Source organism: Neomonachus schauinslandi, chromosome 11 (genome assembly GCF_002201575.2).
Source record: "Neomonachus schauinslandi chromosome 11, ASM220157v2, whole genome shotgun sequence".
Lineage (NCBI taxonomy): Eukaryota > Metazoa > Chordata > Mammalia > Carnivora > Phocidae > Neomonachus > Neomonachus schauinslandi.
Genome location: NC_058413.1, coordinates 53225337 through 53238946, shown reverse-complemented (window position 1 = coordinate 53238946; position 13610 = coordinate 53225337). Strand labels below are relative to the sequence as shown.

The 13610-nt window shown below is 56.1% G+C and overlaps 1 protein-coding gene across 1 annotated transcript in view; it reads right to left on the bottom strand.

Annotated features, from left to right (window-relative positions):
* The window catches only part of P2RY2 (purinergic receptor P2Y2), a 15666-nt gene extending 2649 nt beyond the window's left edge, over positions 1 to 13017 (bottom strand). The window contains exons 1-2 of the mRNA XM_021704701.2: positions 12932 to 13017; positions 213 to 281 (exon numbers count right to left, since the gene is read on the bottom strand). The gene's annotated coding sequence lies outside the window, so the exon portion shown is untranslated. The remainder of the gene's footprint in view (positions 1 to 212; positions 282 to 12931) is intronic.
* Between the last annotated feature and the right edge of the window lie 593 nt (positions 13018 to 13610).

Sequence of the window (13610 nt, the reverse complement as noted above, 5' to 3'; positions counted from 1 at the left end):
GGGGGGGGGGGCGTAGGCCTGACACACCCACCCGACTGGGGCCATGAGGGGCCCCACGCACCCACAGATCCCCTTGGTTCAGATCTGCTCAACCACTTAAAGGCCTTTGTAGCCATCTGACCTGGCTCTCTCCCTGGACCCAGAAGGCCCAGAACCGTGAAACCCTAGAGCTTCGAGAAGGCCTGAGATCCATGAATATCAGGGCCACATACCTCTAAAACTTCAGAACAGGGGTAGGCATACTACATCCTGAGGGCCAGATGCAGCCCACCCGTCTGTTTCTGTTAAAAAAAAAAAAAAAAAGCTTGATTGGAACACAATCATACCCATCTATTTATGAAGAGTTGAACCGTTGTGACAGAGACCATATGTTCCCCAAAGCCTAAAATAGTTACCATCTGGCCTTAAAAAAAAAAAAAAAAGTTTGGCGACCCTGCTCTAGAACCTCAGGAGCACAGAATTCTAGATCGAGGATCCTGAGCTCTAGAATCTGAGGAGCTGGGGGTCCCAGAGCGGTGTCATCTCAGATTCACAGAAAGGGGCCTTTAAGGATGGCTGGATCCACCTCACACCCAGTGCCCACTGCCTGCTGAGGCATTTCTGGCCACTGGGCATCCCCTATCTTCCGGGAGGCATTAGAAAGTTCTCTCCTTTAGGGGCGCCTGGGTGACTCAGTCAGTTAAACGTCTGACTCCTGATTTCCGGTCATGATCTCAGGGTCGTAAGATCGAGGCCCCTCATCGGGTTCTCTGCTGGGCATGGAGCCTACTTGGGATTCTCCCTCTCCCTCTCCCTCCATCCCCCAACCCCCTCTCTCCCTCTCTTAAAAGACAAAAAAAAAGTTCTTTCTTTAGCTCATCTTTCCACTCTCTAGAGAGGCTCTGGCCCCATGCCTGGTATTTTGGCATTTGAGGGGGTATTTCTAAGGGTCTCCCCCGTTAGTCATTCATTCACCTCTCGGCAAATAGTTTTTAGGTACTCCTATATTCTGGCACTTTCTGCATTTGTAAGTGGCAGTCTGTTCCCTGGCCTATGAGGCTACCAGATGGGACAGTGACCCTCCTGAAGATTCCAGGGAAGTCTGGGACAGAGATGGGGATGGGAGCAGAGGGGGACTTCTTTTGTGGGGCAAATTCAGCTTCTCCCAGGCCTACCTAGTTTCTCTTCACACACCACCACTATCTTGATGACCTTTTACCTCGTCCCTGATCCAGGGTGAGGAGGCAGGGAGATTCTGTGGTGCCAAGTTGAGAGGGGGGCAGTTCCCCCTGCCAGGGGGAACTCTGGCCAGGGTGCCAGCTGGGACCCCTCTTGCCCAGAGCCAGGCCTCAGGACCCGGCATTAAAGCATTTCCTGTACCCAACCCCTGCTCCATGCAGCTCAGTGCTGCCTCCACCCTCCCTGCCTCTAGCCTCAGTTCCCCCCAATCCAGAGGGGTCTTTGTAAAGACTAAGTCATTCCTTTGCTTGAAACCCTCTGTGGCTCCTGCCTATTCTCAGGCGAAAACCCTGCTCCTCCTCGGTCTGGTGCTGGAGGCTTTCATAACCCAGCCTCTGTCAGCCGCACTAGCCCCATCCTCTGTGACCTGTGGTTTCCTGGATGCACCTAACACACGCTCCCAGCAATAGTTCATGGCGCTCCTTCAACCTGGATTCCATTCACACACCTCACCTCCACTTGTTGCAATGACAACTTTTTATCCTTCAGCACAGCAAACTCCAGTGGTTAACAACCTGGCCTCTGGAGCCAGACCACCTTTGTTTCCTCATCTGTAAAATGCGGCAATTAACCCACATCATACAACTGCTGTGAGGACTGAGTCACTTGATTTGTGTAAAATGTTTGGAGCAGCGCCTAGCACAGCAGGGACACTGTGGCAGTATGAGCTACACGGCTCAGCCCGGGTGTGGCCTTCTCCTGAAATCTTCTGGAGGTTCTCTCAGGTCACCAACGGGGGAGGCTGTGCGGCAGGGCAGAGTGGCGGGCCAGGGGAGTGACACTAAGGCCCAAGCCGGGGCCAGGCCTGGGGACCCTGAGAGGGGAGAGATCTGGAAGGGTTAGGGACAGAGGCCAGAGAGACTGGCCCAGAGGGAGTTTGGGTAGGGGAGGGGCAGGCAAGGGAGGCTGGCAGGATGCCTGGAGGAGGAGCAGGTGTGGGGGGAGGGGCACTCATCAAACATGACAGTGCCTAGGCCTGGCAGGTCTCTCCTCTGGGTCAGGGCCCTCTCCCCCCGCCCCGCCCCTGCCCCTGCCCACCCCAAGCCATAGTCAGTGTCTCCACACGAAGATTTTCTTGCTAATCACTAAGGGTGGAATCTCTGATTCTAGTGACTGGGGTGGAGACTTCCCCAAGTTTCTCATGAACCGAGGAAGCTGTCCTTTCCACATGTTTTAAGACATCCTGGCCTCCACCCTCTCAGGCCAGCTGGGGACTCCATTGCCGTGGCCCCTGTCCAGAATGACCCTGCCTGCCCTCTCCCTCCACTGGCTGGTCCACCAACCTGTGAGTGCATCTTTCCTGCCCCCCAGCCCCTGCTTATGAAGACAGCCAAATCCCCAGCCCTCTCCCTTGGCCCTCTGCTCTGCCTCTCCTCACCCCCAATGCCCTCAGGGTCTCACCCCCAGCTCCCTAGAGACCAGCTTCCACCTAACTTTGTCTAACACCACTTGCCAGCCTCTCTGTGCCCAGTTCTGGCTGGCCCTGCCTTGTAAGTGACCTGTCAGGCTTCCCTGCCTTTGCTCATGCTGTTATTTCTGCCTGGAAAGCCCTTCCAGAACCCACTCACACTGTACCTCACCTTGCTCACCCCTCCAGGCTCTTCTCAAATGTCACCCCATCTCTGAAACTCTCCCCCTCCACGACCCCCAACATTCCTCACACCCTGTTGGGAATCTGTCCTTCCACCCTCTAACCCAACACATTCCAGGTGCTCCTAGAGGGCTGGGTCCATCTGATTCTTTTCTCTGTCCCAATCATCCAGCAAGAGGCCTGACCCAGAGCAGGTATGATATGAATGAGAGAATGAATGAATGAAGCAAGCACAAGAGGATATAGGAGTCCAGAGGAGGCTGAGCTTTATGACAGTGGCCCTCCTTTCCCTTATTCCTCTCAGGGCCTCCCAGAGTTGTCCTGACACAGATTTCTCAGCTGCTGACCCTAGGTGGCCTCCTGGGAACACTCCTGGGGACCAGCTCACCTGAGGCCTGCTCCTGGCTCCTGCCCTAGACAGGCACCTGGACTGCCTCTCTTTCAAGAGCCCTGCCCTTCTCTGGCCAGGCCAGGGAAATGCCACGGGGAGAGGAACTGGACCTAGGCATTCTGGAGGTAGGTCAGCTGTCTGAGCCAAGCACATTCTTTTATCTCGCTCATCCTTGGCTCAGGTCAACCCTGGGTCGGTCTGGATCAGGAGTTCCTGGTCCTGGTGCCCCCTACCCCCAACCCCTCACTTTGTAGGGGCCAAGCCTGGGCTGAACAGCTTCCACGCAGCATCTTCATTTCACCCCCCACCCCCACTCCTCAGTAGATGCTGCCATAGAGGTTAAGCTATTCGTTCAAGGTCACACTGCTAGGAATTGGAGAACGTGGGCTTGATACCAGGGCTCTCTGGCTCTGAAACCTGAATTCATCACAGCCTGGGATGAAGGAGCAGGGTGGGGATCCCCCCGACTGAACCCCGGTCAGGATATACGTGTGCACGGGTGAGGCTGCGCGAGCCTCCCAGCCGTACCTGGTCAGCCCCTGCTCTCAGGCAGGATGCTCAGCGCCTGCTCGGGTCCCTCGCTCAGGAATGCGCAGGCCTGGACCAGGATGCAGGGAATTCTTCAGGAAACAGGAAAAACAGGTGCCCTGGCCTGGGACTGCATCCCCCTTCTAGCATTTCTCAGGGCAGGCCACGCTGTGGGCTCTGTGGGAAGTGGAGACAGCATGCACTCTTGGGCTCCTGGTGGCAGAAGTCAGCCAGGCAGGGCCCTCCCAGGCCTGCTTCCGGTGCGTGCTTGTCCCAGTAGGAGTGCCCTCTGCCCACCCACACTCCCTAGCTGTCCACCCTCGGCTCACGTGGGCCAGGGCTGGTTGTTCCCAGTCCCCCTCCCCGGGCAGCCCCTTTCACAGGAGTGTGGCTCGGCTGGGGAAGGTCTTCCCCACATCCTGCAGAGCTGAGCTGCATCTCCAATGCCCCGCCTTCCGTCCTGGTCTGTGCTTCAGTCCCTACAGTAGCAGTCGACACCCTCCTTGCCTGGTATCCACTGGACAGTACTTATGCCAACACACTTTTGCTCAAGCTATGCCTCTATCTGGAATCCTCTTCCTCCCTGTCCCACCTCTAATCATTCCCCCCATAGGTATTATAAACACACACGAACACACACAGGCATGGGCGTACCCAGATACCCAGAGACATACACAGTCACATTCAGATGTATACACAGCATGAGCACACACACATACCACACACACACACACACACACACCATCCTAGACAGGGCCTAGAACAGCCTTTAGAAATCACCTGCACCAAACTCCCATTTGACAGAGGAGGAAACTGAGGCCCTGTCACAAGATCTCACCAGAGGCCAGGGACAGAGCCAAGACTGAACGCAGGCCTCCTGGATTCTGGCCCCGGCTCTTGTCTTGTCTCTGAGGCCCTCACACACACCAGGCATAAGGTGTCATTGAGGGAGTGGTTACCTGGTGGAGGGACCCCTCTGGATGTGCAAGTCCCAGCACCCACCAGAACCTCAGACTCATCAGAGGAGAAAAAGGACATTCCCTTCCTTTTTCCATCTGCTTCATTTCCCTACAACAGGGGAGTGCGTCTGAGACAGCTAAAGCCAGGTCCCTGGGCTGGAAGCAAAGTGCAAGCATGGGGGGCAGTGAGAAGAGAGGAGGAGACAGCTGGCTGCGGGAAGGGGATAGGAGGTGTGGCGTGGGGAAATGCCCCCAGGCCACTGCTTTCCTAGCGCACCTTGCCCCAGGAGCCTCAGGCTGACGCGGGGCAGCCAGCCGGTAGCCATTTGCCAACCTGCTGAAGAGTCCGGTGACCAAGGAAAGAGCTTCACCTTTCACCCCACTCCACCCCATCTTCTTCTCCTTAGGAGATGCCTTCACTTAACAGACAAAGGTGGAGCAGAGCACTTTCTCAAGGCCATTCCTCCCATTTCTGAGAAGGATCTCTACTATCCATCCTTCCATACTATAAAACTCTAATATATCCTTGACACTGCAGCTCTCTCCCAACCGCGTGTAACCCACTGGTCACTCACCAAGCCCTATCAGTTCAACCAATGCAATGGCTCAGACAGGCCACTGTGCCCCAGCCCATGGCCTCAGGCTTGTGTTTCTTCTCCAGACCACTGCACCAGCCTACTCACTTGTCTCCTCGCCCCCACCCCGTCCCTACAGTCCATCTTTCATACCGCAGTCATGGGTCTTCCTAAAATACAAATCTGACCATCTGCTATTGAGCTCAAAGCCCTTCCACGGCCCCCTATTGCCGTCAGGCTAATGTCCAAGCTCCTGAGCCTGGCATTCAAGGCCCTGGCTGACCCGACCCCTGCCACCCCGCTAGACAACTCTCTCTCTGCCTTCAGCCTCATCTCATCTCAAGCACAGCAAAAGCAATCCCATGGGATAGCAATCCCTATCTTTGCTCAGGGATGCCCTCCCTTATCTTCTAACATATATATCATAACAAGAGTGGAGTGCTTTCTCTGTACCAGGTCCGTATTAGGTAGACCTCTTCTCATTTAATCCTGAGAAGCTCAGAGAGGCTAACTAATCTCTCCAGGATCACAAAGCTAGCAAACTGCAGTCTTGATCTGACTTCAGGAGCTGTGCCCCTGATCACTACATCTTACCTTCCACAGCCCAAATCCTCTGCTCCAGGAAGCTCCCCGACCAGCCCTCTTTGAGCCCCATGGCTCTGCCTGTCTGGTCAGTTCTCTGCCAGAGGGAACACCCTAGTGTTCTAGGACTCTAGGTACTAGAATCTACTCTTCCTGGTATTTCCTCAGAGTGAAGCAGCCCTGATGGTTATTGTACCCATCACAAATCAAAACAACAACAACAACAACAAACTAAGGCCGGAAAGGGTCGCCCAAGATCTCATCCAAGGTCACCAGTGAGTGAGGGGCAGACCACCTGCCCCCTCTACCTGGCTCCACCCCTATCTTTCTCCTTGTAGCCCCAGGCTAGCTAACTCAAAGCCATGAGGAGGGGCTGAGGCAGTTTCCAGGCTGGCTGCAGACTTTCCAGGGTGGTTGGACAACATTCCAGCTTTTCCACTAGGGCAGCTCCAGAATGAATGCACTGCCCACTCCCCCGTCCACCTGGCTGGCCCTGTCCAGCCTGGCAGGGCAGTGTGACATCACCACTCTGGAAACCCCTGCAACCTGCCTCTGCTGGGGGTGAGGTGCTATGAGGGGAAACAGAGGATCTGGACCCAGAACACCACTGAGGGGCAGGAGAGGACAGGTGGGAAATCCCAGTTCTGCCATTCCCAGCTGTGGTACCTGGACAAGTCTCAGCTCCACGACCGGAGTCCCAATTTCCTTACAATCTAAGAAGAGCACCCACTGCATAAGGTTGTTGAGACAGTTAAAGGAGATGATTTAGACTCACTTTATGAAATAATTTAAAAAGATATGATTTCAGCAGGTGGGGAAGGCAGGGAGGATGGGAACATCCCAGGAAGACAAGACAGGCAGGAAACCCACAAAAATCATGGGCAGAGTAGCAAGGTCACAGCCAGCCTGGCTATAGATCAAGTTTCCCACCCTGAAGGCCATCCTCAGAAGGGAGGACAGTCCAGGGACCCCCTGCAGGAACTAGACCCCACTATACTCCTTAATTCACTCACCCTTTACAAAGGTTGCCATTTCTATGCCTGTCCCCAGGCAGGGCACTTGGGGACTCCAAGGTGGGTTGGACCCTTCTGTGATCTCCAGGAGCTCACTGTCAAGGTGGAAAGTGTAAGGGAGGATGGGGGAAGGCCCAGAAACAGGCAATAACTCAGGGTGATCAGGGCTGAAGGAAGCAGAGGCACCAGGGTTGAAGCAGCCAAGAGGGTTCCTAATGGGAATTGGGGGCGGGGTGGTCAGGGAAGGCTTCCTGGAGGAGAGGACACCTGACCTGCATTTTGGAAGATGGAGAGGAGTCAGGTGAGTGGAAAGAGAAGAGAAGCAGAGTGAGCAAGAGATCACATAGTATGTCTTGGGAACTGACAGTCATCCCTGTGGCTTGAGGGAACCAGAGAAGGCAAGGCTGGCTAGGAGGACACGAAGGATCTCGGAAGTTATTCTCCACCACCCCCAACAAATATACCCCACAGGGCTGAAGGCCAATAGTCTCCCCACTTTGCTTGGTGTGCTTTCTGCACCACAAGCACTGGGGCTGGTCTGGGGAAATAGCTGAGGGGTAACCTCAGATGTTATCAGCAGGTGCCGTTGCAGTGTGAAGACTTTGCAGCCTCCCCCAGGAGACCCTTGGGTTTGGCAGCCCCTTTTGGAGGTCTCTCTCCTTCTTGGAAGCCCCTAGAATCCTGGGTGTGGGGGCCATGCACTGGGAGAACATGTGAGTATAGGTCTCAGATCAATCAGGCTGGCCTCCCATGTTACGAGTCAGCAGACTGAGACCCCTTAAGAGAAAGGGCCTTACTCAAGGTCTGGTGTTCTAATTATATTTAGTGTGGGGCTGGGCACCCTCACCCCCAGCCCTAAGCAGGACTCCAAACTACCTGTCCTTCCTCGACCCAGCATGGCCCAGCCCAGCCCAGTGCTCTAGAGACACACTGCTAACCTGAACCAGTTCAGAACCACAGTGCCCTGGACTCCACCCTGACCTCTCACATCCAAATGCCTCTAGCCAGGCTCAAGAAAAAGAACCCTGGGTTCAGGCTCCAGCTTAGAACCACACATGCTGTGCAATCTTGGTCAAGTCAGTTCCCTTCTCTGAGCCTCGAGTTCTTCACTGATCAAATGGGGAGAATCACCACCACTCTATCGGACAGCTCCTAAGGAATGAGTAAGACAAGGGGGCAGGTGGTGCTCCATGCAGCTAGCAAATCATGCTCCTGTTCTGATGTGGGGGCTGCGTCTACCTGTCCTAGCAAAGGGACACAGGAACCCTTTTCACCAGGGGGCCCTCCTGGGTAACCAGGAGAGGGGCAGAAGTCACGGTCAGAGTAGGCAAGGAAGGCTCTGGGAAGGGGCTGTGGTCAGGTCTGGAGAGAAGTAGGAAGGGTCCAGCTTGGAAGGAAAAGGGGAGAATTGGAAAAGCCAAGGTAGAAAATAAGTACAGAAGTATAGAACAGGATACAAGTAAGTCTGTGATTCTGAGACTGTCTCACTCTGGGTGCTTCCAGAATTCTGAGTTCATTGGTTCTGACAGTCCAATTCCAAGAGTCTCTGGCTCTAAGTGTTTCTTCAGCTCTGTTACTCACTGCTTCTGACAGCCTTTGGTTTTGAGATTCTCAAAACCACAGGAGTCTGGACTCTCAGAGCAATGTAATCACAGATCACTGTCCCTGGAGCCACAAAGTCTCAGCAAACACTTGCCAGTGTCCCCATGTGCCCAACCGCAGAGAGACCCCGCAAACCCAGACTCAGATCAGACTTGGTCAGGAGCTCCACTCTGGATGGGAAGAAAGACACAGACATGGACTAGGTCCACTTGGGTGACTAAGCCACGACCAAGGGAAGCCCAGGAGCCACGGAGCCCAGGGGAACTCCTAACCAGCCTGTGGGGGCTGCCCAGAGGAGGGGTCATTTGATCTGGGACCTGATGGAAGATTAGGAGTTTGGCAGGTGGACAAGAAAGGGAGGAGGGCACTGAAGGCAGAAGGAAGAGCGTATGCAAAGACTTAGTGGTTTGCTAGTGTGGCCCTCGGGTCATGTGAGACTGGTATGGAGGGGTAGGTGGCACAGAATGTGTGTGGGCCTGAGGGACTCACATGAAAAGGCTTGGATGCCAGGTTGAGGAGCTGGGCCTCCATCCTGAGGACAATGGGGAGCCACGGCAGGGCTTAAGCAGGGAAGGACACAGTCAGAGTGACCTTGACAGTGATGGTGCCACATGCAAAGTGGATAGAACAGAGGGGTCTAAAGGGAGGGAGACCAAGGAGGTCTAGTGAGAGGCGCCGGTCCCTTAGCCCTGGATTCTCTGAGAGATGGGGAGCATCCTTGCTGGCCCACAGCACACCCATAGTAAGACTCCTCCTCCCACAGCTGGGGCCTCCCCTGAGGGAGGGGGAGAAGAGAGGGTCATGTGGGCCCCAAGAGGCTTGAAGGAGGCCCTCCTCCCATGCTCCAGGGCCCAAGCAGTATGCTGCCACTGTAAACCCAGTGCCAGGTGCCAGGTTAGGGGCCCAAGGAGGAAGCAGCTGCCCAGGAGGGCCCAGGCTGCCCACCCTCCCGTCAGGGACTCTGGCTACTCACCCTGGACCAGAAATACTCAGGCTTAGGAGATACTGTAACAGGGGAGTGGAGGAACTCCTCTGCTCAAGCACCAACTGTAGCTCCCCATGGAGCAAGGCCCTCCTCTTCCACTACACACTCACTTCCACGTGCTCATTCATTTCCCAAGCACTCCCTGGCACCTGCTCTGTGCCCAGCCTGTGCTGGGTGATACGGATGGAGAGAAAGCAGGCTGGTCTAGTCCTGCAACTGACCTCTAGGATGAGCACAGAGGTCAGGGAAGGCCCCACAGCCAGCCTCGCCCCGTCAGGACCCGATGGCTGGGAGAGGCCAGGACTGAGGACCCGAAGGTAGCCAAAAGGAAGGTGTGGGTCAAAGAGTGCACCAGCCAGGCCCACAGGAGACAGTTCAGGAAGAGAGAGGATTTCACTAGGAGAGCCTCCACCTTTTCTCACCAGATCAGCCGGGCTTCCCTGCTCCTGTGAGCAGCATGGTTCATCAGGCCACAAGCAAGACCTAAAGTCACGTTTTCTGGGCAAGATTCAAACTTCCTTCAGCCTGAAAGCCAGAGGTACAGGCCTTACTCAGATGGAACTTCTGTCTCGAACAGGGAGAGGTAAGTTGGGTCAGGGAAGCAGAAGCCCTAGCTTTCACCTCGGCTCTGTGATCTTGGGAAGGAAACTCTGAGCCTCTCATTCCTCATCTGCAAAATGGGGGTAATAATTCCTCCGTCATAGGGTTGGTAGAGGATAAAATAAGGAACTTTTATAAATTGTTCCTAGTAAGCTGTCTCTGCAGAGGGGGCACAGGGGGAGGAAGGCAGTCGGTAGTTAAAATTCCAATAACTAGTACAACCCCTTGTTACTGCATCCATGTTCTAGTATCTTCAAAATGCATTTAAGTCTCTGAATATCACACTTCTCCCTGTGCATTGCACTCCACCGCTCACAACGCCCTTTCTTGACTACTGTCTTAAGAATCGTCATAGCAACCTTGCATTTCAAGGTACAAGGATCATCACGTCCAATTTACAGATGGCAAAACTGACACCTAGAGGGGCACGTGGCCTCTCTAAGGGCTACAGCCAGGAAAGAAGCCAAATCAAAGCATTCACCCATGAGGCCTTGGTGATTTCTTGTACTCTTTTAGCTGGTCCTTAGCGGCTCCAGAAGCCCCAGAGCCCTGTGCATCCTGGGCAGGAAGAGGATAGGAATGGAGGGGTCATACCCTCACTCTGTAGCCCAAGCCTGCCAGCCATTTATGAAGGTCGCCTAATGTGATCCTCCAACTCCTCTGGCTAGACCCCAGGACATTCCAAGGCAGGAAGAAGAGGAGGTTGACAATTCTTTCATGCGGTGGCCTCCCCAAGCACATACTCTCGACACAGCACCTTACCAGTGCTGGCCTCCTTTTAAAGGCTGGCAGGGCAGGAACTGCCCCAAGGTCACCCAGCAAGTTGGGGGAAGAGCTGGGATGGGATCAACTGCAGGTCTCGTGGCTCCCACTGGGGGAGGGAGAGTCCTAAGTGTCCCCAAATTCCTCACCCTGAGCACCTAAGGGCTGAGGGAAGTGTTTGGCCGAGGGATCAAGGGCTCAGAGTATAAATAATGCCTGGATGGGTCTGGTGTCTCTATCTGACCTCCTTGTATAGCACTACTCAATCCATTCTCCACCCGGCAGCCAGAAAGATCTTTCTGAAATCCTGCTTTAACCATGGATGTTCCCTGTCCATAAACATTTCATGGCTCCCTGTGGCCTTCAGGATGAAATCAAAGTTTTCAGCTTGCACACTCTGGGTCCTGTAGTGTCCCAGAACACACTGTTCTGACAACCTATGTCACCTACCTCAATGACTGGATTCTAGTTTCCTCTACTTTGTGATGACACAGAGCTCCACTGTAGACATGCCTTCCCTGGAAAAGATGGGGGGATGGGGGCAGGGGGGCGGGGGTGCAGGGGGGCAGGGGATAGGGGTTGCTACTGCTCTCTCAGTTCAGCTCAGCCCCATGCAGGGTGCTGGCAAAAGAGAAATGAGCAAGAGCCACTTTCTGTCCTCCAGGGGGCCCCAGACATCTGGACCCAGAGACCATAACAGTCCAAGGTGGAACCAGGGCTGTCAGCACTGGGACTTGAAATAGTCAGAAGAGGCTCCAACCGGGGCGCCTGGGTGGCTCAGATGGTTGGGCGTCTGCCTTCGGCTCAGGTCATGATCCCAGGGTCCTGGGATCGAGTCCCACATCGGGCTCCCTGCTAGGCGGGGAGCCTGCTTCTCCCTCTGCCTCTGCGTCTCTCTCTCTCTCTCTCTCTGACTCTCATGAATAAATAAATAAAATATTAAAAAAAAAAAAAAAAAGAAGAGGCTCCAACCGAACTGTGGGATCAAGGAAGGCTCCCCCAATGAGGGGAACTCTGAGCTCGGCCCCAAGCCTGGGTAATTCTCCAACTGAGGAAGATGAGGCTAGGAGGGCATTTCAGGCAGTGCTAAACGCGATCACTAGAGGGTGATGGGTCAGGCAGGAGAAGGGGCTGGAGAGGTTGGCAAGGAGCAGTTCTTGGAGGCCCTGAGTCCCAGGTTAAGGGGTTCAAGCTGGGTCTTGCTAGCCCAGGGAAGAGAATAGCTGAGATATGGGTTTCAGGAGGTTTCCTCCAAGGACTGATCCCACTGGGATACCCAAGCATTGGGCCTACCCAGAAGGACACTGGTACTGAACATGACCCACACCTCAGCAACTCAACAGCCCTCAAGTTCCATAGTATTATTGATCCCCTTTCACAGATGAGGCCACTGAGTCTCAGAGAAGGTCACACAGTGGCCAAGGCAGGACTGGAACATAGGTTTGAGTCTCCAGAGAGCTTTTGTGGGCCCTGCTTAAAGAATCTCCTTCCCAACCACTCCCACACACAGATAACTGAGACTTTACCAGGGCCCCACCCTAGCCTTCAAAAGCTCCCCATTATTCCCGCCTAGAGCCCCAAACAAACCGGGCACCTCAGGCTGCTGGCCCAGGGAAGCTGAGGATGCCATGCTGAAAGGAACCACCAACCCCACAGACCCCAAACTGGAAGTTTGAATCCACAGCTGGGCCTGGCCCTTGGGTCTGGCTCCTGGGGAAGGGGGGGGGGGTGGCAACCCGCGGCGGACAGTTGGGGAGAGGAGGGAGGGCACTGCCTTTCTTCAATCTGACCCTGCCTACAGCACCGCCTTCCAGATTAAAACTCCCCTGAGAGAGGCTTAACTGTCCTTCGAGGCCACTGTCCCAGCCCCCCACCCCCACCCCCGCCCCGCCCCCAGTTTTACGAGGCGCCGGCGGGATGCGCGCCCAGAGTGCCCCTGGGTTGAGGGGGCGCAGCCGGCCTCCAGGGGCTCGCGGGTCTCCGGCGCGCTGGCCCACGCCTCGGGGCGCTCACACCAGAGCACGCACACAAACAAGTCCCGCAGGTTCAGCTACCCGACCCGCCGGGGCGCACGCACTGCCCCACTGATACTCAGACTTTCCCAAAGACGCCGACACACACTCACCGGGGTATCCGATCGCGCTCCCGGAGCTGGACGCGCCGCTGGCGACGGAGCCCGACCACGGACGGCCCCACCGGCGCACTCGCACGGCTCGGAGCCGCGCGCCACTCGGACGGCCACGCGCACGGCTCCGCCGGCCCAGCGCCTCGGGGGCAGCCGCCGCGTCCCGGGTGCGCCTGCCGACTCTCCCCGCCTCGGGTGCCTCCAGGCGGCCGGCCCGGCACGTCGGCGGGGCGCTCGGCCGCCCGGCTCCCGCCGCCGCCGCGGCCGCCGCCGCCGCCGGGACCCACGTGCCTGGAGCCCCGCCCGCCCCGCCTATAGCTCCCTGCCCAGGCCCGGGCAGGCCGGGGCGGGGCGGACTCTGGGCACAGCCTGGCACCGCCCCTCCCACCAGGACGGACCCCGCGCCAGGCGCGCGGGGACACCGCGGCGATACGCGTGCAGCGGGAAGGCGTCGGCGGCGACTGACCTAGCGCCTGGCTGGACGGAGGCCGCCCGCCTGCCTCACACGAGATGTGGGCAGGTTTTCAGAGACACTAAATTGGCGGAGTTGGTCGGCCACCTGTGTGGCTCCTGTCGCTGCGCACCGCGAGACCTTTCAGCGAGCCCGCGCCCTCTCCTGCCAGGTACCTGCTCGGAGCACCACGCTAAGAACTCGCCTCCCTGGCTTGTGACCCGGAGG